The following is a 27,933-nucleotide window of genomic DNA, read 5'->3' as shown; positions in this document are numbered from 1 at the left end:
ACCCCTATTTCAATCTCAGATCCAGTCCCCTATCTGGATTGCTCCTTTCCCACCATCAGTGATTGCTCAAGCTTTCGATACCCCGAACGAGACAATATGTGCGGGGTAACATTCTTTAAAGCTATCTCTTCAGCTTTCTTTCGACGATCCTATCATAAATAAAGTAAACAAAGTAAATTAAATAATATCAAGTTATTAATATTATATAAATAAAAATAGTTAAGTAACTTCACTTACCTTCCAAGCTTCACATTCACGGCTTTGAACAAAAAGACGCCACGTCTCTTCATCAATATATTTGTTCTTTAAACAAGGATTTTCGCCTTTAAGCTTGCCAAAAATATATTCATTTGTTCGTGTTTAAACTGACGGAACTTATGTCTGATATTGGATATAATTTTTTATTGAAGCGGTTCCACATTAGGGATTTCAAAATTTACCTGCAAAATTTTATCATCAAATTAAAATTAATTAATGAATATTAAAATGCATTATACAATAACGATAATAATGTAAAGCTTACCCGAACGTCCTCCAAGAACATGTTCCGATAGACCTCTAACACTTCATCCTATGAATTAATCAAAATGGAAAGTCTCTCACAAGAAACAACTCCAAGATAGCTGTTAAACGTCTCAACATTAGGACCAGAAGCCACTCCAGTGTTGACGTTAATGTCAACACGTGTCTTCTCACCAGCAGCACGTCTTAATGAGAGACGCTTCAATCTAGTAGGTCCTCTGCTGCCTCATCCAGATCGGGGTCAGATTGGAGTCTGATAGTCTCCATATCTGTGTTAAAAAATTAGGTAACAAACATTAGTTAATCTGCATTGAAAGAAAATCATATAAAATAAATACATAAAATTCTAAATGCATATTATAAAAAAATATTTCTAAATTTATTACCATAGTGGGTTGAATGTTCATATGTAATTTCCTTCACTGTGGTATTTACCCTATCAACTACATCATCATATTTATTAATTATCATTGGCGTGAATGAACGGGGGTCACCATTTTCAATATCATTTATGGCCTCCCCTTATTTTTTTTTCCCGTGTAAAACGACATACCAATGTTCTGACGTAGGATCTTTGATGTAGAAAACCTGAGATGCTTGTTAAACCATTATAAATGACTCATCTCGATACCCTATCTTTCGAAAGTCCACTAGTGTGAATCCTAATTCATCAATTTTAACCCCACTTTTATTGTCAACCCATTTACACCTGAAATTTGGAACGAAAAACTTAGTATAGTCAACCTCCTATATCTCTTCTATAAACCCATGGTATGCCATTGATCCAAGTACATGATTTGTATCTTTCGAAGTGGAAAACTACATTGATTCAGCTTCAAGAGTAACACTAGAATTATGAACTATACTCTTTTCATCCATAGAATTCGTGTAAAATATACAATTGTTCACTTTGTACGCTGACCAAACCTAGCCTTCCTGGAGGATGAATCAGAGCATGACTCATGATACAGGGCTAGGTCAGGATCCACCTCTAGCCAATGCTTCAACACCTAGCCTTCCCAGAGGATCACCAAGAGTAGAGCCCAGGCCATGGGAGTTGAGCATCAACTAGTGTCTTTATTTGTAATCTTAGTAGAATAGGTTTCTTTTAGCATAATAGGGGGGTGCTTATCATTTTAGCTTTTGCCTAGCCTTTTAGGGTAGGAAGTGACCTAACTCACTAGTACAAAAAGGTAGATTAACGACGGTTAAAATCAACATTTAAAAACGGTTCCAGAACCGTCGTCATTGCGGGCGTGGTTAAAAAGATGGGGTTTTTCACGACGGTTGAGGAATCGTCGTTAAAATTGAGACTTATAACAACGGTTGAACCGTCGTTAAAAGTGGCTTCTGATTATTATTTTTTTAAAAGTAATGGACTTTTGAAGACGGTTCCCATAGGAACCGTCGTTGTAAGTAGGTATTTTTAAAGACGGTTCCACGTGGAACCGTCGTTATATGTAGCCATTGAATTTTTTTTTTTGGCTTTTAAAAAATCTAAAACCTGCATAAAATTTTCAATTTCAGAAAATCAAAACACTTAAAATCATAATGTAAATATAAAAATTACTTACAACAAATTATAACATTATACAAAAAAGTTTTGCTAATATATGAAAAAGTTTGTCATTCTAATGATTTATCTATCCTAGGGGTGTTGGTCGTTGAAAAACTGTGACATTTGAAATTTTTTGAATTAGTGCATGAATAATAAATCGTAAATTTTAAAGTGTTTATTGTATTGAGGTATTACCTGATCCCAACCTTTCTTAATTTCAGCTTGCAAAATAGTCAATATCCACTGCATAACATAATAACCACACTAATAATTTCCAGATTGCCTGTTGGACTGCATGTGAAAATAAATGTATTAAATGAATGAGTGAAACACATTAAATTGAGTGAACAAATACACTTTAAATACCTTAAGGTACATCCAAGTGAGTTTTTGTGCGTTTGAAGTTCTCCTCCCACACAACATATTATATCCAGAGTAAGCACTAAAATAATAAGATTTCATGTTAGAATACATAACATTATATAATGTATAAATAATAATAAATGTTAAATGAAATTTTCGTACCTATCTATAATGTTTTTAAAATAGGTAGGAGGTTTTTTATGCAAGGAGCAAAACCATACAGATATGATCAATAGTTGTCAATGATGCCTGTATAATAAATCAGTTAATTAGTTTCTCTTATTTCAATAATTTATTAAAACTTATTTAGTAAATAAAAACTTACTCATGAATGTACAGAGCAAAATAAATGTGTTTTCCACCATTCTTTAAGGTAGTGGTGTTGTATGTTTGTGTTTCCGACTTCTTGTTTCCAATTGATTGAATGATTTGAGGGTCTAGAAACCCATATATACTGTGTTTCCCCTCATCAAAAAATAATCCAAAAAGATACCTAAATTTCAATAAATTAGTACTAATAGATTTAATAAATCAAAAGTATAAAGATTTTAATATTTAAACTTACATCATCCATAATTGCAGAACTGTTACGTTAATCTCTTGATCTCTGGCTGCAAGGTCCAACAAATCAGACATGTGAACGTACAACGGTAGACTACTATGCCTTCCAAAAACATTGGCATCCCATGGAACCTCTAAGACGGTTGTATCTAATTCTGTAGCAACTTCCACCAATGCCGCCACAGGATCATCAATGGAGAATATTTTCTTCTTTCGCAGAGGAAATTTTGTCTTAGGTTCCTGCTACTCATCAACAAACAAACAAATACTCAAATTAGTTAGAATATAATATATCTGATATATAATTCTATTAGTATTGGTGCAAAGATATACCATAGATTCTATAGGTCTAACGAGATGTTTAGGCCAAGCAACGAAAGTATGTAATGCCTCTGCTACAATTGTGACCTCAGATGTCGGCACAAGAACTGCAAGATCACCATAAAGGACCTTCTCCACCGTGACCTTCATGAAATTAGAAGGAAGAGACACATTGTGTAACATTGTGACCCCTTCATAACACTTACCCAAGGCAACGAATCTGGTCAAAGAATTACACTCAACATATAACTCGCATTGGCTAGTTGAGCCAAAGTCATCCCCCGATAGATCAACTGCCGAACAATTCCCTTTAGTGCTGACTTTTTTAATAGGAGGCGGAGTTGGTTCATCTTCTACCATAGTAGATGGTTGTTGAGAGAGTCCTAAACCCTCCCACCGCTTTTTGAACTCCATTTCCATTCGCACACTAAACTCCTCCATGAAGCTTTCTTTAAGCTCTTGAGTTACCTCAGCCTTTAACTGCTCGCATAATTGTAGTAAATACTCTTGGCTAGGTTGATTGGATGATTGTTCCTTGCTATGTGATGAAGGTCCAAAGTATGAGCGAATCCCAACCCCATATCCAGCTACACGAACACGTCCAGGGTGCTCAGGTCGTCCGAGAGCAACATTAAGAATATCATTGCGACCACATGGATTAAAAGTCCCCTGTGTCGATTGCTCAGCAAGAGAATCCTAAAACAAATGAAAAGAAATTGTCAAACTTCAACACATTGAATTTAAAATAACACATAGAAAGATATTTCTTACAATTCGTTCAACTCTTTGTTCTGTGGACTTCGAACTCCATGCCCCTAATGGGTTTATACGGGCACCCTTCTGTTGAACCTTGTGATATTCATGTTTTGAAGAATCCAAATCCTTGAAGGATGTTGAAGCCTCTACTATGCTTGATGTTGTTGTGCTGGTTTAAGCTTTGTTCTCGGGTAGTTTATATGTTGTAATCCACACTGTGATTAAATATAAAGCATTAGCATTCTCAATCTTTGTGAAAGTAAAATGTTTTCAAACTAAGTTAAAACAACCAATTGTTTTGTCGAAACAACCAATTGTTTATACTTAGGTGTTTTGAGAAAAAGATTGAAAACTGTTTTGAATGGTTGAACTGTTATGTACGAAAACAACCGATTGATTCCAGGAAACAACCGATTCTTTATTTTGGGACCATAACAGAAAAACTGTTTTATCTTTGACTGAGCTTTAAATGATTTAACTGCTTACGCTCCAGTCATTAAATGCTTTAACCAATCTTTTAATGCAATTTAAAAGTTTGTTAAGATTTGATAACAAACTACATCTTTGAAAAAAAATTCAGAAAAACAGATTTGACAATTAAGAATCTTTGACAAAGTTTTTTTTTTCAAGAGAGTTTTTCAAAGTGCTGAGATTGCTAAGAGTTTGTGATTGATCAAAGTGTTGGAATAAGATTATGCTTGTATTGATTTCAGATTATCTTCTGTAACAAGTGTAATCCTTGTACTCTGTTGAACAATTCGTTTTCTGTGTTTGCTGAGATTGGTTGTGTGTTCTTGAAGTGTTCAAGATCAACAATCTTAGTGTTGGCCAAGGAGAGTGTGTTTCTTGAGGAGTTCAAGGTCATTCTCTTGGTTGTTGTGTAAGTGATCAAGTGGTGATTGCTTAGTGGATATTCTCAGGGTTCTGAGAAGACTGGATGTAGCTCTGGATTTGGAGTGAACCAGTATAAACAACTGTGTACAATTTCTCTCCCTATCTTTTTAAATTCAGTTTTGTCAATTAATAACTGGTATAAACAACCGATTGTTTCGATAAAACAACCGATTGTTTTTCCAGTATTGTGCTTTTGCTTTATGTTTTGAAAAACTGAATTCTTAATCAAGGTTTTCTTGAAATATTTTTCATTCTAAGCTTAAAAGTTTACTAAAATCTTTCTTAAACAATTCACCCCCCCTCTCGTTTAAGGCCATATATTCTAACACCTTCCACATCTCATGTCGGGGTGGTGGGGATGGAGGCCTCAAAGAATCTACACTATTCATTTCCTCAATGGAAGTAGAGCGTGCTTTAATCTTTTCTTCAAGCATCTTCTGCTCTAACAACTTATAACCACCATGAGACAATAAGTGTGGGGTATCATTATGTGCCTGACTAGCTTTTGCTTTGTTCCGAACCTCCTATCATAACATTCAAAATTTAGTAATACGTTAATATAAATTATAATCAAATATAAAAGTGATATTAACCTGCCATTTTTCAATTTGTCGAATTTGCACAAACTGCTGCCAAGTTTCTTCATCAAGGGATGCATATTTTGTACAAGGATTTTCTTCATTCCTTTTACCATATATATAATTTGTTGTCAATTTTGATTTGAACTGACGAAATTTGACACCCACATCAGAAAGAACCTTCGCTTTCAAGGTTTCCACATTCAGGATCTTATAATGCATCTACATTATTTGAAAGAATTAGTTCATAAACAAGAACAAAGTATAAAAGAGCTTTAGATTGAACAAAGTAAACACAATTACATACCAGAATATCTTGCCAAATCATGTTTTTCTCATGGTCAGTCACGTGATCCCAGGACTCAGTTAGGATAGAGATCCTTTCATGAGACAGTACTCCGAGATAATTCTTATATTTATTTGCATATTTCCCAGTGGCCAGACAAGTGTGGATATCAATAGACGAAGGTATTTTGTCATCTTTATTTATCTTCTTAAACATATTTTTTAATCTTGTGGGTCCTCTACCAGTTTTTGAACAAGAAACTTTATCATCTGCCATGTTCCTGTAATCAAAAAAATATGATAAGCATGAAGAATATGAAATATAATTAAAATTATATATTGTAAAACTAAACATGAATCACATGCACATACAAATATATATTCCTTCGTCATAATCATTTCGAGTTGCATGTACAACATCAACAACATCCTCGTACTCTTTATTGATGGTCATTCTTGTAAGTGATTCAGTCTCACAAATGTCATTGTTTGTATCTTCTGGGTCATTATGTTGTTTTTTTCCATGTAGCACAACAAACCAGTGGTCAGACGTAGGATTTTGGATATAGAAAACTTGGGAAGCTTGATGTGTCATTATGAATGGTTCGTCATGATATCCTATCTTTCGAAAGTCAACCAAAGTCATTCCTGATTCATCAACTTTGACACCAGTCTTATTGTCAACCCACTTGCATTTGAAAATAGGTACAATAAACTTGGTATAATTAACTTCCCAAATCTCTACTATGACACCATAATAAGGCATTGATCCCACAACAGGATTTTGATCCTTTGCAGTTGAAAACTGCATAGACTCTGCCTCCAAGGTGACTTCGCTATTTTGCATTGTACTCCTATCATCTCGAGACTTTGTGTAAAACAAACAACCATTTACTTCATAGCCAGAACAACATAAAACATCAAATTTGAGACCGTTTGCAAGCCATGTTAATGTTTCAGATGCTGATGGATCATTCATTATTTGTTGCTAAAACCATGACATGAAAGTTTTGTTATGCTTAACTAACACCCATTTTTCTGATTGTCTTGGATTTTTTATATTTGACAATGTCTTTGTGTGTATCTAAGTATGGTAAGACCTCATCAGTGTTATTCAAGATATACAAGTGTGCTTGCAGAACCTCTTCTCTTGATTTTCTTATGACATGTACACCTTTTGAAGATTTACTTATGAATTTACGAGAGTGCCAACCTTTTTCAGGAACTCCTATACATTTGGTTTTCGACATGTACTCAGAACAAAACTCAATAGATTCTTCTGAAATGTATCTTTCAATAATGGAAGCTTCCGGATGACATTGATTCTTCACATATCCCTTCAAAATCTTCATGTATCGTTCAACTGGATACATCCATCGCATATAAACTGGCCCACACAATCTGATTTCTCTTACAAGATGAACAACCAAGTGTACCATAATATCAAAAAAAGATGGAGGAAAAAACATCTCGAGTTGACACAAGATAAAAATTATTTCTTCTTCAAGTTCATCCAACTTTTGAGAGTCAATCTCTTTGTTACATATGGAATTGAAAAATGAACATAGTCGAGTGATTGTATGCCTAACATTTTTTGGCAATATTCCACGAATAGCCAACGGTAGTAATCGTTGCATTAGAACATGACAATCATGTGACTTTAAGCCAATTAGTTTCAAATCATTCATAGATACAAGACTCTTCACATTTGAAGAGTAGCCTTGTGGTACCTTAACACCTTTAAGACATTCACAAAAACTTGTTTTCTCTTTCTTTGACAAAGTGTAACACGCTGCAGGCAAGTATGTACGTTTACCAACTTCTCTCGGTGCCAATTCCTCTCGTATATTCATCTCAATCAAATCCAGACGTGCATTCACACCATCCTTTGTTTTGCCTTTAATGTTCAGAAGTGTTCCTATTAGACTATCACACACATTCTTTTCTACATGCATTACATCTAGACAGTGTCTGACATCTAACTTACACCAATACGGAAGATAAAAAAAGATTGATCTCTTCTTCCATATTTCACTCACAGTTTGCTTCTTCTTCATTTTTCCAAAAGTCACATTAACATTTTTTTATTTTTTCCATAAATTTCAACACCACTTAAGGGAGTTGGACAAATGTCATGTTCTTGGTATCCGTTAAAAGCTTTTTTCAATCTACAGTACGGATGATATTTCTTTAGAAATCTACGATGCCCAAGATACACGGTTTTTCTTCCGTGTTTCAACTGCTCATAAGATGTCTTGTCTTGACATATTGGACATGCTCTATGACCTTTCACACTATAACCTGACAAGTTCCCATATGCAGGGAAGTCATTGATAGTACAAAATAACATTGCATGCAATCAGAAAGATTCATTCTTAAACGCGTCAAACACATCAACCCCTTCATTCCACAATAACTTCAAATCTTCAATCAGTGGATTAAGATAAACATCTATGTCATTTCCAAGTTGTTTTGGACCAGAGATCATCATAGATAACATCATGTATTTGCGCTTCATACACAAAGCAGGAGGTAAGTTGTAAATCACTAACAAACGGGCCATGAACTATGATTATTACTTAAGTTTCCAAAGGGATTCATTCCATCAGTTGCTAATCCAAGTCTTAAGTTTCTTGATTCTTTTCCAAATTCAGGAAATTCTTTATCAATATTCTTCCACTGCAAATAATCAGCAGGATGACGAAGTAGTCCATCACATTTTCTATTATCTGCATGCCACCTAAGGTCTTCTGCATTTGCAAACAAATGCTTAAGCCTTGGAATTATTGGAAGATACCAAACAACCTTAGTAGGAGGACCTTCCTTTGTGAATTCATCAATTTCATCATTCTGACCAACTTTAACCTAATAACGTGACAAACCACACCTGGGACATCTTGTTAAATCTTCATACTCATTTCAGTATAAAATACAATCGTTAGGACATGAATGTATTTTCCTATACTCCATACCCATTGGACAAAGTATTTTTTTTGCCTCATAATTTCGATTGGGCAAGGTATTTCCTTCTGGAAGCATGCCCTTAAGCAATTGAAGCAATTCTGTAAAACTTTTGTCGGTCCATCCATTCACTACCTTCAAATTCATCAACCTTAACACTTATGATAATCGTGTGAAATTAGTTGAACCAGGATATAAAGGAGTCTCTGCATCATTAGACATATTTTCGAAAACTGCATTAGCAAAAGATTATGCTCCCACATCACAAATCATGTCTTCTAATCTATCATCCATTGAGAAATGAACTTCCTCGGAACCTCCGTGCACACTTGGCAAGTCTAACAATTCACCATGCCACGTCCATGTTGTATAACTTTTCAAAAATCCATCACACAAAAGATGTTCTCTAATTTCAGAAACACTCAATATCCTTCCATTTAAATAATTGACACAAGGGCACCTTATCCTTACTCCATTCTTATAACTAACGACATTATGTTATGAGAATTGTATGAATTCTTCCACCCCTTTTTCGTAAGTATCACTTATTCGTGGTGTATTAATCCAACTCTGATCCATAGAACTGCTAAACTAAGAACCAATGTAGACTTAGATCCAATGCGTTCAATAAGTAATCATTAAAAAATAAATCAAAATTGTCGAAGGTCGGACACCTCCGGACTCAGAACCAGTGCGTTCAATATGTCAAAACAATATATAACCATTAAAAACTAAATCAAAATTGCCGAAGGTCGGATACCTTCGGACTCAGAATCAGTGCGCTTAGTATCTCAAAACAATATATAATCATTGAAAATTAAATCAAAATTGCCGAAGGTCGAACACCTTCGGACTCAGAATCAGTTCGTTTAATATATAGAATAAATATCTAACTCAAAACAAACACTTTTAAAATATAGTTAATAATATATAAAAATATACTAACCTTAGTAGAGGCACAACGACGTAGCTCGGCGGGCACGGTGGTCACAATGGCGCCGCTTTCAGGGCACGGTGTAGCGGCACGGAGGTCATTAGTCGTCGGACGGCAGGAGTACGGCGAATGCGGTGGGGTCGCGGTCGTGGGCGCGCGGACGGTTGGTCGATTGCGACTAGGGCGCACGATCGGCAGGGGGGTCCAGTCGCGGTTGCACAGTCGGCAAGCCAGTGTCGCGCAAGCGACGGTGCGGGTTCGTGCGAGCGGCAGTCACGGTCGCACGGTCGACGGTGCGGGGTCGCGCGGGCGGCGGTGCGGGTTCGCGGTTGTGGGGTCGCGATTCGCGCGCGGACGGTCGGCAGGGGCGCCAGTCGCAGTCGCACGGTCGGCGGAGCGGAGTTACGCAGGCGGTTGGGGCGGTTGCACTAGGTCGGCCGTTCGATGGTGCAGGGGTCGCGCGGGGACGTTCGGCGGTGCGGGGTTGGTCGACGACAGCTTCGGGCACAGTTTGTGAGAAAGAATGTAAGGTTTGTGAAAGAATTTGAGTGGGAAAGTCTAAAAAACTTAAGGGGGAGAAAGACTTTTAACGACGGTTCTAAAGAACCGTTATGGAAACCAAGCTTTTAACGACGGTTCTTGGCGCGAACCGTCGTTGTATCTTTACCGCCATCTTTTAACGATGGTTTTGGCGCGAACCGTCGTTAAAAGTCTAAAAAAATTTCAAAAAAAATTACAAGATTGCCACTGCGTCGTTTTTAACGATGGTTATCACCAAACCGTCTTTGAAGGGTGTCGTTATTGAAGAATTTTGTACTAGTGACTTATAGAAGAATGAGGTTTAGGGTGCGACCTTGACTTTGCCTTTTCTACCCTTGCTTCATCTTGTTTTCCAAGGCACTCATTCCTATAAATATGGTTCCTTACTCCATGCATTCTCATATTGAATTTTGATATAGAAGGAAAACTCTGCACAAATTATGTGTGACTTGTGTTCTCTTAGCTTAGGTCTTATCTTGTGAGAGTTGAGAGCTCTTCAAGTGGCGGCCCTCCACACTTATCTTGAAGAATCCACACTCCAAGTGGCGTGTTCTTCTCTTGTCCATCACCATAAGCTTTCTTTCCTTCATCTATTCTTCCATTGTTCCATTACATCTTTGTTCTTTATAATTGTGTTCTTTTTTTTGCTTCCCCTTTCTATTTCGGTTTCCTCCATTACATTTGTTTTCTTTCATGAGTTTCAATTCCGCAATATGCATCATTTTCACCATATAATGTGTTTTTCCTTTTGCCTTTGGAAGTGAACCTTCACACTTACTTAACTACTTGGTTAAGTTTGTTAGAATGTATGGCTTTAAACTAGAAAGGGGGGGGGGGTGAATGGTTTAAAGGGGGTTTTCGCAAACTTTTTAAGATAGAATGAAATTCTTTGCAAGAAACCAGATTTAGAAATTCAGTTTGCCAAGAACAAAGCTCAAATTAGAAAAGCAACAGAAAAACAATCGGTTGTTTCGCAGAAACAATCGGTTGTTTATACCAATAATATAACAACAACTAAAATTAAAGAGTTTAAGGAAGAGAGAAAATCAAAAACAGTTTAACTGGTTCACTCTTAACCCAAGAGCTACATCCAGTTTCCCAGAAACCACTGGGTCCACTAGGTAATCAAATCCAGATTACATACACACACCACCAAAGAAGTGACCTTGATCCCCTCAAGACACACACTTCCTTTGGCTCAGCACATACACCACCAAGAATGTTGATTTTGACAACCTCAAGAGCACACAACCCTTCTTGGCTTTACAACACCAGAATGTACACAAATCACAGAACGAATTACACTGTTACAGAATCAACTGCAATCAATACAGAGTAATCCTATTTCACTTCTCTTGAATAACCAAAGCTTAAGTTCAAACTCAAAATGCTTCAAAACTCTTTGAAAAACTCAAATATGTTTTTCTTTCTTGTTGTTTGTAATAAAATATTAACAAACTATTTATAGTATTCAAATCTTGCTCAAAGCATTTAAAGCAGGAGCGTATTCAGTTATGAAATCAATTAAAGCTCTTTTAACAAACAAAACTGTTTTCTGTTAGGATTCCAAACAAACAATAGGTTGAAATAGCGAATCAATCGGTTGTTTGGGTTTGATAGCAAGTCAACCATCCAAAACAGTTTTCAAACTTTTTAAAAAACACCTAAGTATAAAACAATCGGTTGTTTCGACAAAGCAACAAGTTGTTTTTTACTTAGTTTGAAAAATACTTTAATCTTAAAAGATTTGAAAACACTTAAGCTTTAGATTCAACAAAGAGTGGATTACAAATATAATCTACCCAGATCCTATTCTAAAGCACACCAGCAACAAAAAGCACCTCTGGCCTTCCATCAAACACAAAGGATTTGGATTTTTCAAAGCTTGAACACACTTGATTCAACAAAGTTCGTGTCCAGTGAGCATCTTCCCTAGGTCTCATCTTATATTTGCTAAAATCTAAACCATAAACAAAGTGTCACCCTTAAAATGGACAAATCTAAAATCAACTCACATCACTTTATGACCTTTAACACTATACCTTGATAAGTTACCATATGCCGGAAAGTTATTGATGGTGCAAAATAACATGACATATATCTTGAAAGTTTCATTAGCAAATCTGTCAAATACTTCAACACCCTGATCCGACATTAACTTCAAATCTCCAATTAGGGGACTTAGAAAAACATTCATGTAATTTCTTGGTTGTTTCAGATTGGATATCATCATAGACAACATCATGTATTTTTGGTTCATGCATAATCTAGGAGGTAAGTTGTAAATAACTAATAAAACAGGCCATGAACTGTGATTCGTACTCGTATAACCAAACATATTCATTCTGTCTGTAGCTAAACCAAGTCGGATATTTCTTGATTCTTTACCAAACTTTGGAAACTCATCATCAAATTTCTTCTATTGAATAGAATCAGCTGGATGTCAGTACATGTCATCACATTTCCTTTCATCTACATGCCATCTAAGATTCTTAGCATTGTTTGGGTCTGCAAACAAACGCTTTATCCTTGGAATGATGGGAAGATACCACATAACCTTCATTGGGGGTCCATGATTTTCTGTCTCTTCAATAGTATCATAATCTTTTTGTTTAAGCTTATAACGTGATAAACCACACCTCAGAGAAATTTTCAACAATTCAAAATCTTTCCTATATAATATACAATCATTAGGACATGCATGTATCTTTTTATACTCCATCCCCATTGGACAAAAAATCTTTTTGGTCTCATGATTACGATTAGGTAGAGTATTTCCCTCTGGAAACATATCCTTCAACAACTAAAGCAATTTCGTGAAGCTTTTATAAGTCCATCAACTTATTTCCTTCAAATTCATCAATCTTAACACCGCCGACAACCGTGTGAAGTTATTTGATCCAGGATACAATGAAGTCTCTGCAACACTTGACCTACTTCCATATCCATGCGCTTCTACAAAAGACTTAGCTCCCACATCACGAATCATGTCCTCCAATCGATCATCATCTACTTCATCATGTACTGCATCATCCATGGTGGACCCCACATATTCTTCAGTTACGGAAACACGTGGTAAATTTAATAATTCATCATGTCATGTCCAAGTTGTATAAGATTGAAGAAACCCATCACATAGAAGGGCTCCCTGATTTTATTAACATCCAGTATCCTTTCATTCAAACCGTTAACGCACAAACACCTAATCTTTGCACCATTGTAACCACTATTATTCGCGTTATGTTGTGCAAATTGAATAAATTCTTCTACTCCTCTTTCGTACTCATCACTTATGCAAACATAATTAATCCAATGTCAATCCATTATATTATGTAATAGTCATTCAGGTGTTTACTAATGAGTGTTCTATCTCAAGTTTGCCGAGGGTCGAACACCCTCGGACTTAATACCAACACGATAATTCTATTCTAACCTAACAACTAACATAATATAAATTAATAATAAATAAAAATTATAATAAATACTAAATATAAAAATTAAAAATCATTAAATTAATTATAAATATTAAATAATATAAATCTATCTACCATCTAATAATATAATAATTCTATTCTAACCTAAAAACAAAAATAATATAATTTTTTTAAAAAATTATAATAAATAAAAAATTAATAACATGAAAAAAAAAAAAATCTTGCTACTTGATCTTGTTTTTGCAGATTTCTTTGACAACAAACTAGCACTTATGATACTTGTTGTGGTTGTTCTAAAGCACATAACAAAGGATAAATGCTCTACTTCTTAAGCAAGAAAATCATGAGAAATATGGGACAACGACAAAGGTACTCTTGAAAATCAAGAAAAGTTTGGGTTAAAGAAGAAGTGCTCTGGTGAAAACTCATCAAAGTGATGTTTATTATTATGGTTCTGAAGCAACCTTACTCAGATTCTTGACAAGTCAAAAATTCATGACATATGTAAAGTAAGTTGCTTATGTTCATCCTGTGCTTTTGGCCTCATATGAGCAAATGAATTTCTAAACATGTTTCTTTTGGTTAAACTTGTTGAGGTTTTCTCTGTGCAAAGGTATGAATGTACTTAATTATGCATTTCCCATCACTTTGAAAGATTATTTGCTTTGAAAAACATTAAATTGATGTCACAAAAAAAGAATCGATTGTTTTCATGAAACAATAATTTATTTTTCCTTTTGCACATTTGAATAAAGCTGTTATGAATTCTTATGCATGATTACAACTGTTTTTTTTTTCTTTCAAAACCCATTGTGAGTCAAATATGCATTTATTATGCCTGTGAATAAGATATTCAAGGGATATATTCTTTGTTTTCTTGGAAATTCAAAGCTTTTTATGTATGTCAATCACATTGGTGGTCATGGGGTTGATGAATATTTGTGAATGTGATTACATTTGGAGTCTTCACCTTGCTTGGAGGTGGTGAATGAAAATGTATCTTTGAAACGATTGGAAGGTTTGCTCTTAGAATAAGAAAGAATATTTCTACCTCTTTGATGGAGATCAAGTAGAAGAGGATTTCACTAATGGAGGAAGAGACCATCCACCCAAGCATTTAAAGTTCTTCCTTCTAGTCTTCTAAAAAATGAAGAAGAAATTAAATAAAGAGAGGACCAAGCCTAAAAGAAGACTACAAGCATTCAAGAATGGGCTCCAATTAATATCTCTCTTTGTAATTTCTTTTGTATAAATTTGTAAATAAAATAGAAATAGCTTTAGGAAGGTGCTAAGAGGGAAACCAAAAAGACACTCCTTTTTTAAAGTACCTTAGGCGCTAGTTTTTAGGAAAAAGCTAGAAGAAGTGATTCTTCTTAATTCCTTCTCTTTAGGCTCTAGTTTGGGAAGGGACTAGAAGAATGACCTTTCAAGCTCCTTCTCTTATGTACATTTGTGACTAGCCCTCTCTATTATAAAAGGGGTGCTTGGGTCTTTGAAATAACAAGTTGAAATTGATTTTTGAGAAGTAAAGAATCTCTACCAAATTGGTGAGTGAGTGTGAGAGACTTGTGTCTTCTCCTCTTCTAGTCTTATCTTGGGAGATCTTGGGCTCTCAAGTGGCGGAAAAACTTATCTTGAAGTCAATCCACCCCTTCAAGTGGCGTGCATAATTCCAAGTGCTTCATTCACATAAGTCCATTTTCCCCTTCACTTTCCAAATTACCCATTTTTGTTCTACTTATTTGTTTTCACTTTCAATCGGTGCAATCTCTTCCTTATGATGTCCTCTTTCATTTGCTGCACTTGTATTCAATTTTAATTGGTGCAAATTGGTTGTTCTTTTTGTTTTGTTTACGACCTCGATGGGTATAAATGCTATATGTTGTGTTCTTGAGTTTCTATCCATGGGTTTGTTGTTCTTGATGGGTTTCTAAGTGAGTTTGACTTGATTCTCGTGTTCTTGAATGGGTAAAGAATCTCGATCCAATTCTAAAGGTGCCTATTCTTGTTCCAACTCATGTTGAATTCATTACATATCCCTATCATGTTCTTGGAATCACATCATGTGGTATCATGAGTCTTAGGTGTGTTCTTGTGTATGTTTGAGTTATTTTGGTACTTTTAATTCAAGAACTTTAAATTCTTGTCTTTACTTTCTGTTTTAGGTTTATTTTTGGGTATTTCTTGCTGTTTTCTTGTTCTTAATACATTGTGTTTGTGTCATTTTGATTTTTGAATCTCTATAAGTTTTGTCAAAGTTTCTTTATAGTTTTTGGACTATGCCAAAGAATGATGGCATCAAACTCTTAAGGACATTGGTTATAACAAGAGGCCTCCCGTTGTCTCTTGGAATGATTTGAAAGAGTGTATGCGCGCGAGGTTTGTTCCTCCTCTTCTAGGAAGGAACACTTGTTGAAGTTCCAAAGGCTTCCTCAAGGACATAAGACGGTAGATGAATACTTTAAAGATTTTGAAACTACTTTGACTAAAATGAAAATGCATGCTAATGAAGAGTCAAAGATAAAATGGTTTGTACGTGGTTTAATAAGAGATATTAGAGATTTTGTAGAATTAAATGAGTACTCTTCTTTAAAGAAAGTGGTTCACCTAGCCATCAAGGTGTTATCATACCTTTTGAAAACAACTTTAAAAAATACTCATGATGATGATTTCTACAACTCTTCTAGGAAGGATGCAAACAAAATTTCTACTCAAATTTCTCCTTCCAATTTTCCCAAACAAACCACTTCTACAAAAAAAGTTTCTACTCCAAATCCTTCTACTCCTAAGTCACCTACCAAAACTTCAAATATAAAATGTTTTAAATGTTTAGGTTTTGGGCACATAGCTCTTCATTGTCCACAAAAACGAACCTTAATGATAAACAAGGTAAAACAAGACCTAACTCAACCATCTACAAAAAGTGAAAATTATAAGACAAAGAAGGCCAAGTTGACATGGGTCTTATCCTTTCACCTCCAAGGTGTTTTCCTTCCTTATCTTTTTTCCTTACCAAAGGTTCTTACTTCCCCACCATCTTGGTTAAAAAATGTTAGGGATGTTTTTTTCATACCTCCTAATGGTTTTCACCATTTTAAAGGACTTTTTCCAAAAAATACCATCATTCTCAAACAATTTTTTCCAACTTGGTCTGTCTATAGGACCTCCTTTTCTGAACTCCCATTGCTTACAAATTCTAAGTCATGTTTGTCTTTCTCTTATTCAACTTTTAATTTTGATAGTAAACTGACTTTGTTATATGCAGGGATTCAGAATTCGTGGACGAATTCTCTCCAACTCGGGGAGCATGATGGAGATCAAGTAGACGAGGATTTCACTAATGGAGGAAGAGGCCATCCACCCAAGCATTTAAATTTCTTCCTTCTAGTCTTCTCAAAAATAAAGAAGAAATTAAATAAAGAGAAGACCAAGCCTAAAAGAAGACTACAAGCATTCAAGAATAGGCTCCAATTAATATCTCTCTTTGTAATTTCTTTTGTATAAATTTGTAAATAAAATAGAAATAGCTTTAGGAAGGTGCTAAGAGGGAAACCAAAAAGACACCTCTTTTGTAAAGTACCTTAGGCGCTAGTGTTAGAATATATGGCCTTAAACGAGAGGGCGGGGGTGAATTGTTTAAGAGGGATTTTCGCAAACTTTGAAGGTATAATGAAAATCAATGCTGAATTACAGAGAAAAGAATCAAGGAAACAAATACCCAAAACTGTTTTAAGATGATAACAGAAAAACAATCAGTTGTTTTGTCGAAACAATCAGTTCTTTTTATCAGCAGTGTATAAAAACAACTTAAAAACAGAATTTAAAGAGTTAAGGGTAAGAGATAAGCACGCAAGGAATTATACTGGTTCACTCTTACACCAAGAGTTACATCCAGTCCCCAGAAACCACTGGGTATTCCACTATGCAATCAAAACCAGATTACAAACACCACACACCAAAGTAGTGACCTTGAACCCCTCAAGAAACACACTACCTTTGGCAAACCCACCAAGAATGTTGATCTTGAACACCTCAAGAACACACAACACTCCTTGGCAACACAACTACAAAAATATAGTAATCAACGAAGAAGAGAATATAATACACCTGGTATTACAAAGCTTAAAGATCAGAATTACAACCCAATCCTATTCCACACACTTAAGAATGATCCAAATCTCTTTCAAATCTTGGAAAAACTGTTTTGATAACTCTTTCTGTTACTCCAAGATTAGGATCGTAAAACCACCTTTATATAGACCAACCAAGTGGTAAAAAACATTTAATAAAGGAGCCAAGGTAGTTAGGATCATTTAAAACATATTAAAACCATTTAACAGAATTCTGTTAAGGTTTTCAGGAAAACAATCGGTTGTTTTGTCGAAACAATCGATTGTTTTGGTTTGACAGCAAAGTCAACCAAATTTTTCAAAACCTTTTCAAAAACTGCTAAGGTAAAACAACCTGTTGAAATTTTGACAGCTTTTTAGAAAACACATCTTTTCAAAAGGTTAAAGATTCAAATGAACTTGGATCAACTTAAGGAATGAACTAACAAGTTTCAAACAACTAGACAACACACACACCCAGCAGCAAGGTCTTCAAGCTTTCCTCTTGGATTTGGAGACATCAAAGCATCTTGTTCAACAATTTTTTCTGGTTTTTCTGCTAATGTTCTATATGCAGAAAACTGGTTTGTGTGTGTCTTGTTATCTTGCTGCTATACTTGTTTTGTATATTCATCAACTCTGTGTTACAGGACCTTTCAAGTACATGTGCTATGATGAAGAATGATCAAAGTAATGCTTATGGTTGAATAGCATATACACCTAACTCATATTCTTGACAAGTCAAAATTCATGACCTATGTAAACAAACTTCAAGAATAAAGAGTCTGATCTGGTGTTGTTGATGGCTTATAACTGTGGAGGAGTCTGTCCATGTGGTGTTTGATGAAATCATTCATAGTGATCAAGGTTCTACAAAGGTTTATGCAGAAGAAGATGAGCATAACATCACCTTAAAGAAGCTGGAATCCTGTCCAGAAAAACAACCGATTGATTCTGCGAAACAACCGATTGAAATTCTGCAACAGGAAGAGTTGCCAAAGGAATGGAGAATTCCAAGCGATCTTTCAGTGGAGAACATCATTGGATGCAAATGGGTTTTCAGAAACAAGCTGGATGAATCTGGAGTAATTACAAGGAACAAGGCAAGGGTGGTGGCTAAAGGTTATAATCAAGAAGAAGACATAGATTATGATGAAACCTTTGCTCCATTTGCAAGATTAGAAGTTGTAAGGTTGTTGTTGGTCTTTGCTTGTTTGAGTGGATTCAAATTGTTTCAAATGGATTATAAGAGTGCTTTCCTCAATGGAATTATCAATGAGGAAGTTTATGTTGAACAACCACCGGGCTTTGAAGATCATCAACATCCTAACCATGTATGCAAGCTGAAAAAGGCCTTGTATGGGCATAAGCAAGCTCCAAGGCAGTGTGGTATGAGAGGCTTAGTAACTTGCATATGTTCATCCTTTGTAAAGTAAGTTGTATATGTTCATCCTATGCTTTTGGCTTCATAAGACCAAATGAGATTCTAAACATGCTTGAGGTAATGCAAAGGTATGAATGTATTTCATTATGCATTTCCTATCACTTTGATAAATGATTTGTTTTGAAAAATAACATTTTCTTGCTGTCTCAGAAAAACAACCGATTGTTTTCACGAAACAACCGATTGTTTTACCTCTGACACATTTGAATAAAGCTGTTATGATTTCTTATGCATGATTACAACTGTTTCTTTTCTTTCATAACCCATTATGAGTCAAATATGCATTCTTTGTGCCTCTGAATTAGATCATAAAGAGATGTATTCTTTGTTTTCCTTGAAATTCAAAACTTGTTATGAATTGCAACCACATTGGTGGTCATGGGGTTAATGAATATTTGTGAACGTATCATTGGAATGTCTAGAAGGTTTGCTCTTAACAGAAGAGAGAATATTTCTACCAAATCCGCCTCTTGAGCAATCATTTGACCAACTTGAATTGTTGGATGAAGAAAAGATAAGGGGAGAATTTGTGGTCTCCTTGCTAAAATTTATGGGGTCTATGGTTCTTTGATTCTGCTGCTGTCATAGCTTTGATACACCATAGATTTTGTTGCAATTCTGATATGGTATCAAAGGTTTGTTGCTGCAATGGTGCTGCTACACATACTGGTATTCTGGTTTTTCTTAATCTTGATTTTATCCCTTCTTTCATTCTATTTGAGAAGACAAATAGGGGGAGAATGGTGTGGTTTTATGTGTTGTGTTTCTGCTGCTACACTATGGTGTTATCTGGTTTTATCATGGTTTAAATTCTGTTGTTGCCATGCTCTTATTCACCATAGTTCTTCTGCACACAAGTCTCTTTTTGGCACTGGTTTTTATGGTTATTTGATTGGTTTTTCTACTTAAAGGCTTATGCAGAAAACTGGTTTTGTGTGTCTTGGTATCCTGTTGGTATACTTGCTTTGTATATGCACAAATTCTGTTTTTGCAGGACCTTTCAAGTTCAAAAACAACAACACAAACAAACCAGGGATTTGTCTTCATCAAATAGGGGGAGATTGTTAAACAAGATGCTTTGATGTCTCCAAATCCAAGAGGAAAGCTTGAAGACCTTGCTGCTGGGTGTGTGTGTTGTCTAGTTGTTTGAAACTTGTTAATTCACTCCTTAAGTCTTGAAAAGGTTTTGAAAAATTGGTTGACTTTGCTGTCAAACCAAAACAATCGATTGTTTCGACAAAACAACCGATTGTTTTCCTGAAAACCTTAACATAATTTTGTTAAGTGGTTTTAATATGTTTTAAATGATCCTAACTACCTTGGCTCCTTTATTAAATGCTTTTGACCACTTGGTTGGTCTATATAAAGGTGGTTTTACGCTCCAAATCTTGGAGTAACAGAAAGAGTTTATCAAAACAGTTTTTCCAAGATTTGAAAAAGCTTTGGATCATTCTTGTGTGGAATAGGATTGGGTTGTAATTTTGATCTCTAAACTTTGTAATACTTAGGTGTATTCTATTCCCTTCTTCCTTTATTACTATATTTATGTAGTTGTGTTGCCAAGGAGTGTTGTGTGTTCTTGAGGTGTTCAAGATCAACATTCTTGGTGTGGTTTGCCAAAGGTAGTGTGTTTCTCGACAAAACAACCTATTGTTTTTCTGATATCATCTTAAAACAGTTTTGTGTATTTGTTTCCTTGATTCTTTTCTCTGTAATTCAACATTGATTTTCATTATACCTTCAAAGTTTGTGAAAATCCCTCTTAAACAATTCACCCCCCTCTTGTTTAAGGCCATATATTCTAACAGCTAGTTTTTAGGAAAAAGCAAGAAGAAGTGATTCTTCTTAATTCCTTCTCTTTAGGCTCTAGTTTGGGAAGGGACTAGAAGAATGACCTTTCAAGCTTGTTCTCTTTTGTACATTTGTGATTAGCCCTCTCTATTATAAAAGGGGTGCTTGGGTCTTTGAAATAACAAGTTGAAATTGATTTTTGAGAAGTAAAGAATCTCTACCAAATTGGTGAGTAGTGTGAGAGGCTTGTGTCTTCTCCTCTTCTAGTCTTATCTTGGGAGATCTTGGGCTCTCAAGTGGCGGCAACACTTATCTTGAAGTCAATCCACCTCTTCAAGTGGTGTGTACAATTCCAAGAGCTTCATCCACATAAGTCCATTTTCCCCTTCACTTTCCAAATTACCCATTTTTGTTCTACTTGTTTGTTTTCACTTTCAATCGGTGCAATCTGTTCCTTATGTTGTCCTTTTTCATTTGCTGCACTTATATTCAATTTTAATCGGTGCAAATTGGTTGTTCTTGCTGTTTTGGTCACGGCCTCCATGGGTATAAATGCTTTATGTTGTGCTCTTGAGTTTCTATCCATGGGTTTGTTGTTCTTGATGGGTTTCTAAGTGAGTTTGACTTGATTCTTGTGTTCTTGATTAAGTTCTTGAATGGGTAAAGAATCTTGATCCAATTCTAAAGTTGCCTATTCTTGTTCCAACTCATGTTGAATTCATTACATGTTCATATCATGCTATTGGGTTCACATCACTCTTGATCAAATTTAACAAGTTATCTCAATCAAGAATGGATACCTTTCTTGGGATGTAAAGGCTGAGAGCCCTACATTGTCAAACATAAATTTGGAATACTTGTTGGTTGTCTACTTGCAGTTGTTAGCAGTACAACCAAAAATGATAAGAACACCTTTCCGCAGAAGCTGGAATCCTATCAAGAAAAACAATAGGTTTATTATGAGAAACAATCAGTTGAAATTCTCTAACAAGATGATCTACTTAAAAAAGAAATAGAGAATATGAATTTAGATGGTGAGACCTACTTGAAGATGAACATTTTAAAGTGCTCTATTGTTGGTACTGCATATGGTGTGCACTATAGTGAGGTTGAACTTGCTACAACAAAGTAAATGGCTTCTGATATTGGGGACCAAGATGTAAGGTTTTATGTCAATGAAGGTCAACTTGTTCTTCTTGGGACTGCAGGTCAAACAATCTAAGGATAACATCTTTCTAATTCAAACCAAGTATTGCAAGGAGATCCTCAAAAAGTTTGAGATGGAAAGGTGTAAAAAGGCAACTACACCAATGTCCACAAGCTGCTACAAGGATGCTGATTTAGTTGGAACATTAGTGGATCAAAACAAATACAGGGGTTTGATTGTTTCCTTGCTTTATCTCACTGCTAGTAGGCCAATTATCATGTTTGCAGTGTGTCTTTGTGCGAGATTTCAATCCAATCCAAAGGAATCTCATTTTAAAGCTACCAAAAGAATATTGAAGTGTCTAAAGGGGACAACATTAGTTGGTTTATGGTATCTGATCCTGCCGGTTGACCAGAACGCAAGAGTCTTGCCACATCAAAGGTATTTTCCTCTGGATCGGCTTTGCACCACGCTAGCTTCCGTCCTTCACACCTCGATTCTCCTCAAGAACCTGGAAAAGACAGAGTGGCGCCGCTGCGGCCGATCGCGCTCCGACGCTCAAGTTAGTGACGGAATCATCTAAACTCTAAGAGAGAAAAGCTAAAACTCAACGAACCGTGCAAAATCTCTCTCAGCGTACTCAAGTGTTCTCAAAGCGTAAAGAAGTGTTCTAAACGCGCGTACCTCAGAATCTGTTAAGAGTTCCTTATATACCTGTGCATTTTCTCTCTCCTGACGGTTACACCTCTGGACACGTGGCTTGCATCCAGCTGTACACGTGTCATCATCTGGAGCATCTTTTACTTGAGCGTCACTTCTACTCTCCAGGCTGTTCGACTAAGTTACTCAGGCGGGGAGTAACTCGGTGCATAGCTGCCTTGGAGCGCGATCTCTTCTAGTGGCGAGCACGGGGTGTCACCATGCACACCTTTTCTGTGGTCTCGCCTGCCGCTATCACGATCTGCTTTACTTGCTCATCGTGCATGTTCTGGTAAACTGTTCCCTTGCCTCAACCTCTGGCTAGGGAATGATCATCTGATAACTTCATCCTTCGTACTCGTGCCCTTTGAAAGCCTTGAACAAGCCTTCCTGATCTTTCGGCGATGTCCCCCTCTCGGCGATCTCTGACCACTTGGTCGCCTAAGCTCACATACGGCGACTATGACACAAGCCTGGTGACCGCCGGTTTAGATATGCTAGAGATCGGAGCACGCCAACTTAACGATTGGCGACTACACAGACTTCCCGATGTACTTCCCTTCTGTCAGCCAGGTGTTCCGCTCAACACGCCTATATTCTCGCTTACTGCCACGTCATCACTCCCGACTATCCGGTCGGTACACAAGCCCCCCAGTCTTAAGCGGAGACTTGTCCAGCGAAAAGACTAAGAGGTCACGTCACTGTCGATCTACGTGGCGCTGGTACGGATTTCCGTACGTCCGTACCCTCTGTCTTTCTGACGCTCCACCAAACCCCCTTTTTTAATCGCTCGACACGTGGCTTCATCAACGGTCGTCTTCAGTTGTCGTTTGCGCTTCCGAAAACGTTCGAAAAACCCTTAAACCCCTTGGGCTTCCATTGTTCCATCATCTTTCTGCACTCTCAAACGTTCTAAGTTTTTCTCTGCGAACCCACGAAGCTTCTCAACTCTCTCAATCTCCAACTCTCTTCAACGCTCATCCGATCACAAAAAGGTACCCCTTTTACTTCTTCTGTTGATATGTGCTGCATTTTAACCAATTCGCATCATCCATTATCTGTCTAAAGCATACGTTGTGGCTGTTTTTTCCTTTTCTCCTTCTCTCGTAGCTTAGGGCTTCGTTCTTCGTCACGTTCATCCCAGCGAACTCTTGTTCGTTCGCTCTGTCTTCTTCGTTCTCAATCGAGTCGTTCTCTGTTAGCTTCGCTTCATCCTTTTTCTTTTTCCCTTGCAGTTCTTGCGATGGCTCACACGAAGTCCACCGCGAACCCTCCTCCTTCGTCGCGAAACCTTCCACCCCAAGCGCGTAGGGTTGCTCCTGGGGCAAATCCTCCACCAGCGCGTAACCCACCACGAGCATCTGGTGCTCCTTCTAATCAGGCTGAGAGGCCTGCTTCTTCTCATGCCAATCCCGCTCAGGCAACTCCGCCAGTCGCCGGAGGGGCTTCCTTGCCTCCAAAAGACTACAAGGAACTCTATCCTTGGGCCACCCCAATCTTGTTAAAAGAGACTTCTTCAATAAACACGGAGTTGGGCGTGCACCGACTAAGGAAAGGAGACCAGCCCGACCTTTCCTTCCATAAAGAGCACGATAGCAAAGTGGCCGTGCTGCCCTGCCTCCCAGATGAACCGGTCTGTGCAGACGATAAGGGGAGCAACGGCGAGTTGTTCTGCTTCATCTACACCACCGTGTTCAAGAAGGTGAAGCTTAGGCTTCCTTTCACCCGCTTCGAGAGGGAGCTGCTCACCGAGCTCAATATCGCCCCCGCCCAGCTTCATCCCAACAGCTGGGCGTTTATAAGGGCATTCCAAATTCTTTGTGCACATCTGCTGTTACCGGCCTCAGTCGACGTCTTTCTCTTCTTATTTGAGGCAAAAAACCCTGGAGATCGCCTCTGGGTCAGTCTGAACGGGATTGCTGGGAGATCCATCTTCTCAATCTTCCAGCAGTTTTACAAAGACTGGAAGGGGAAGTTCGTGAAGGTGTGCCAAAACGACCAAGATCCTTCACTGCTCGACGACTTCCCTTTATATTGGGTACATAAGGGGGACAAGGACGCTAAGGACAGCTTCAGAAGACCAAGGAGTCCTGACAACATGGGGGAATTGGACAAGGACTTTTGCCTCTTCTGGAAGAGCGTAGCTGCCGCCAACATTACCTTCCCCACTGCCTCGATCATTCCCTACGAGTTCTTCGAAAGCCAACTCGAAATACACATAGGTTAGCTCCTACCTCCACACCAAGTCCTTCACTTCAAGTTAATACTTAACTTAGCGTCTTCCCCGCTCTGCTTTGGCATTCTATTACTCTGTGTTGACTCTGATCTTTCCATCTATGTATTGCTTGTGTCGTCCTTGCATAAATGTGCTTGTATTATCTGATTCTGTTTTGATTGCTCAACCGTGCTTTACCTCATGCAGATAACATGTTGGGAAAGGGGAAACTAGCAGAATTGAAGGCGATCGCCCGATCCCATAAACTAGCGGCGGGCTCCCAAACCGTGCCTAACCCGGTGGTGGCGATCGCCGCTACTCAAGACAAAACCCCGCCCCGAGGTGCAACCTCTTCCGGGGTACTACCCGCCCCTCAAAGGAAAAAGCTTGTCTTGAGGAAGCCAAAGAGGAAAACTCCTCAAGTGGTACAAGAAGAAGAAGATGACGAGGCGACTGAGGATGGCCTCGTCACCAAGAGGACAAGGGTGGCTCCCTCTTCACCACCTGCACTCCCAACTCCAACACCGCCCTCACCTCCAGCTCCAACACAACCAGTCCAAGCAGCGACCCCTGTGGTTGAAAGCAGCAACCCAAACTTTATTGAGAATCCTCCAAGCGCCTCCACGCCATTCGTATCTGCTGGAGAGGGTCCTCCTTCAACCACTTTTATCGCTGGGGCCGCACCAGGAGGAGATGAGGGTGGTCATAACTCGCCGATCCTGATAACAGAGTCTCCGACTTCACCTCCAGGCCAAGAAGCCCCCTCGCCCTTCAAACTCAAGAGGGTGGTGGTGAAAGTCAGCACCAAGCTCCCCCAGCGCCTCCTCCAGCAACAACCTCGAGCCTCCCATCCTCCATCGAAGAGGTCTGGGGACCCTTCACAGCCAAGCTGAAGATGATGGCAGAGGATCTCCCTTCAATTATATCGAAGGCTGTGAAGAACTCGAACAAGAAGCTCCAAGATGAGAATGCAGCGCTTAAGGAGTCAAACCGCTTGATAAGGATGGAGGCGGAGAAGCTCTCTTGCAACCTGATGATGGCGGAAATCGACCATTCAAGGCTGGAGGACGCCATGGATGCTGAACTAAGAGGCGCGCGCAAGGAGGCCTCCGATCTGCGCCAAAAACTGCACCTCCAAGCCCAAGAGAAAATCGAGCTGGAGAGCAAGCTTGTACCTTACAGGCTCAAGGTGGCCAACTTGGAGGCTGCAATGAAACTGGATGCAACCAAGGTGGAAAACCTTGAAAAGAGGTCAGCAGATCGGGAGGTGCTCCTCGGGAAAGTAGAAAAGGAGAGGGACGACACCGTGGCTGAGCTCGCCAAAGCTCGAGAGGAGGCCACGAAGATCGCTGTAGAGCTGGCTCAGGCTCGGGAGGAAAACAAAAAGGCTGCTGAGGAACTTGCTCGGGCTCGTGAAGAAACCGAAGAGCTGAAGAAACAAACTGACGAGCTGAAGAAACAAGCTCAAAAGCTCGAGCAAAGCTCCGCCCAAGTCCTTTCCGCTGGGTTCGACGCCGCTTTGGAGCAAGTCTCGTGCCAATATCCCGAGCTCGATCTCTCCATGGTATCAATCTGCAACGAGGTGGTGGATGGGAAGATCGTGCCCTCTGAAGATTAATCGCCTCCCTCCATCATCTTGTTTTTTGAAAATTGGCGCTTATTTCGGTTTGTAAGAACTTTATATGTAATTCTTCTTTGTATGTACTTGAACTGATATTTCTTTATATAACTTCTTCTGCTTAAGATGTTGTTTTCTAATATCGTGCCTCAAACGCCTCTTACTCGCTGTGTGGTTAACCAACATAACCGGTAGAACTCGCTTAAACAAATTAACTCAGCGATACTTGGGCTTAACCGTTTACTGCTTTGAACTTGAACAAACTGTTAATCTTATAACAATTCATCAAACTGTTAACTCAAAGCAAACTTGAGCAACTATTAACTCTCAAACGATGACATTTAATACAACTTGCAAACTTAAGGCAATAAACCTCAACATAATCTACTTACTAGGCAGCAGGTTTCAACTTAAACTGGTATCGCAATACAGTTTACCTGATCTGCCCGACAAGGTTAGCCTTTACTCCCGTCATCGCCTGGAATTCTTCTGATCGCCATAGGGTTCTAGCGATGTAAGCTTTCTTTGCCTTCATAACTTTGACTATTGTTCCCTCATCTGGGGGGTAGAGGCACCTTTCGGATCCTTCTCTACCTCCCTGAGTTTCAGAACAAAGAACTGGATAGCGAGGTGTTCTCTTTGAACCTACCTTAGCTATCTCTTAAACCTCTTTCACCCTTCACGCCATACCTGAACTCGTTCAGGACGAGAAAGATTTTATCTGCCCTCACGCCACCTACAAGCGTGGAAGTTTTCTCTGGTCTTACTAAGTTAATATTGATGTTTCACTTAAAGGGGGAAAGGCGTTTTCCTTCCCTTCCCGCCGTTTAAGGTCACGAACACCCCTGACTTTTCAGTTCATCTTGCCTGAACTCACTCTGAGGTGAGAAGGACTTTTTCTCGCCTGAACTCGCTCAACGGCGAGAAGGACTTTATCTTGCCTGAACTCGCTCAACGGCGAGAAGGACTTTCTCTGGCCTGAACTCGCTCAACGGCGAGAAGGACTTTATCTGGCCTGAACTCGCTCAACGGCGAGAAGGACTTTTTCTTGCCTGAACTCGCTCAACGGCGAGAAGGACTTTATCTGGCCTGAACTCGCTCAAAGGCGAGAAGGACTTTATCTGGTGCCTCAACTTGCCCAGGGTGTACATCTCCTCCCCCCTGGATGCACTGAGGACTTTTTCTCTTTCTCGCCTGCACTCG

General features: G+C 38.2%; 1 pseudogene; it reads right to left on the bottom strand.

The window, feature by feature from the left end:
* Positions 1–29: 29 nt before the first annotated feature.
* LOC150024216 (uncharacterized) lies at positions 30–26,186 on the bottom strand (annotated as a pseudogene).
* Positions 26,187–27,933: the final 1,747 nt, after the last annotated feature.

The sequence above is a fragment of the Phaseolus vulgaris genome, chromosome 10, assembly GCF_051622355.1.
Source record: "Phaseolus vulgaris cultivar YP4 chromosome 10, ASM5162235v1, whole genome shotgun sequence".
Classification (NCBI taxonomy): Eukaryota; Viridiplantae; Streptophyta; class Magnoliopsida; order Fabales; family Fabaceae; genus Phaseolus; species Phaseolus vulgaris.
The sequence above is the reverse complement of the archived record's forward strand: the minus strand, read 5'-3'. Positions and strand labels throughout refer to the sequence as shown.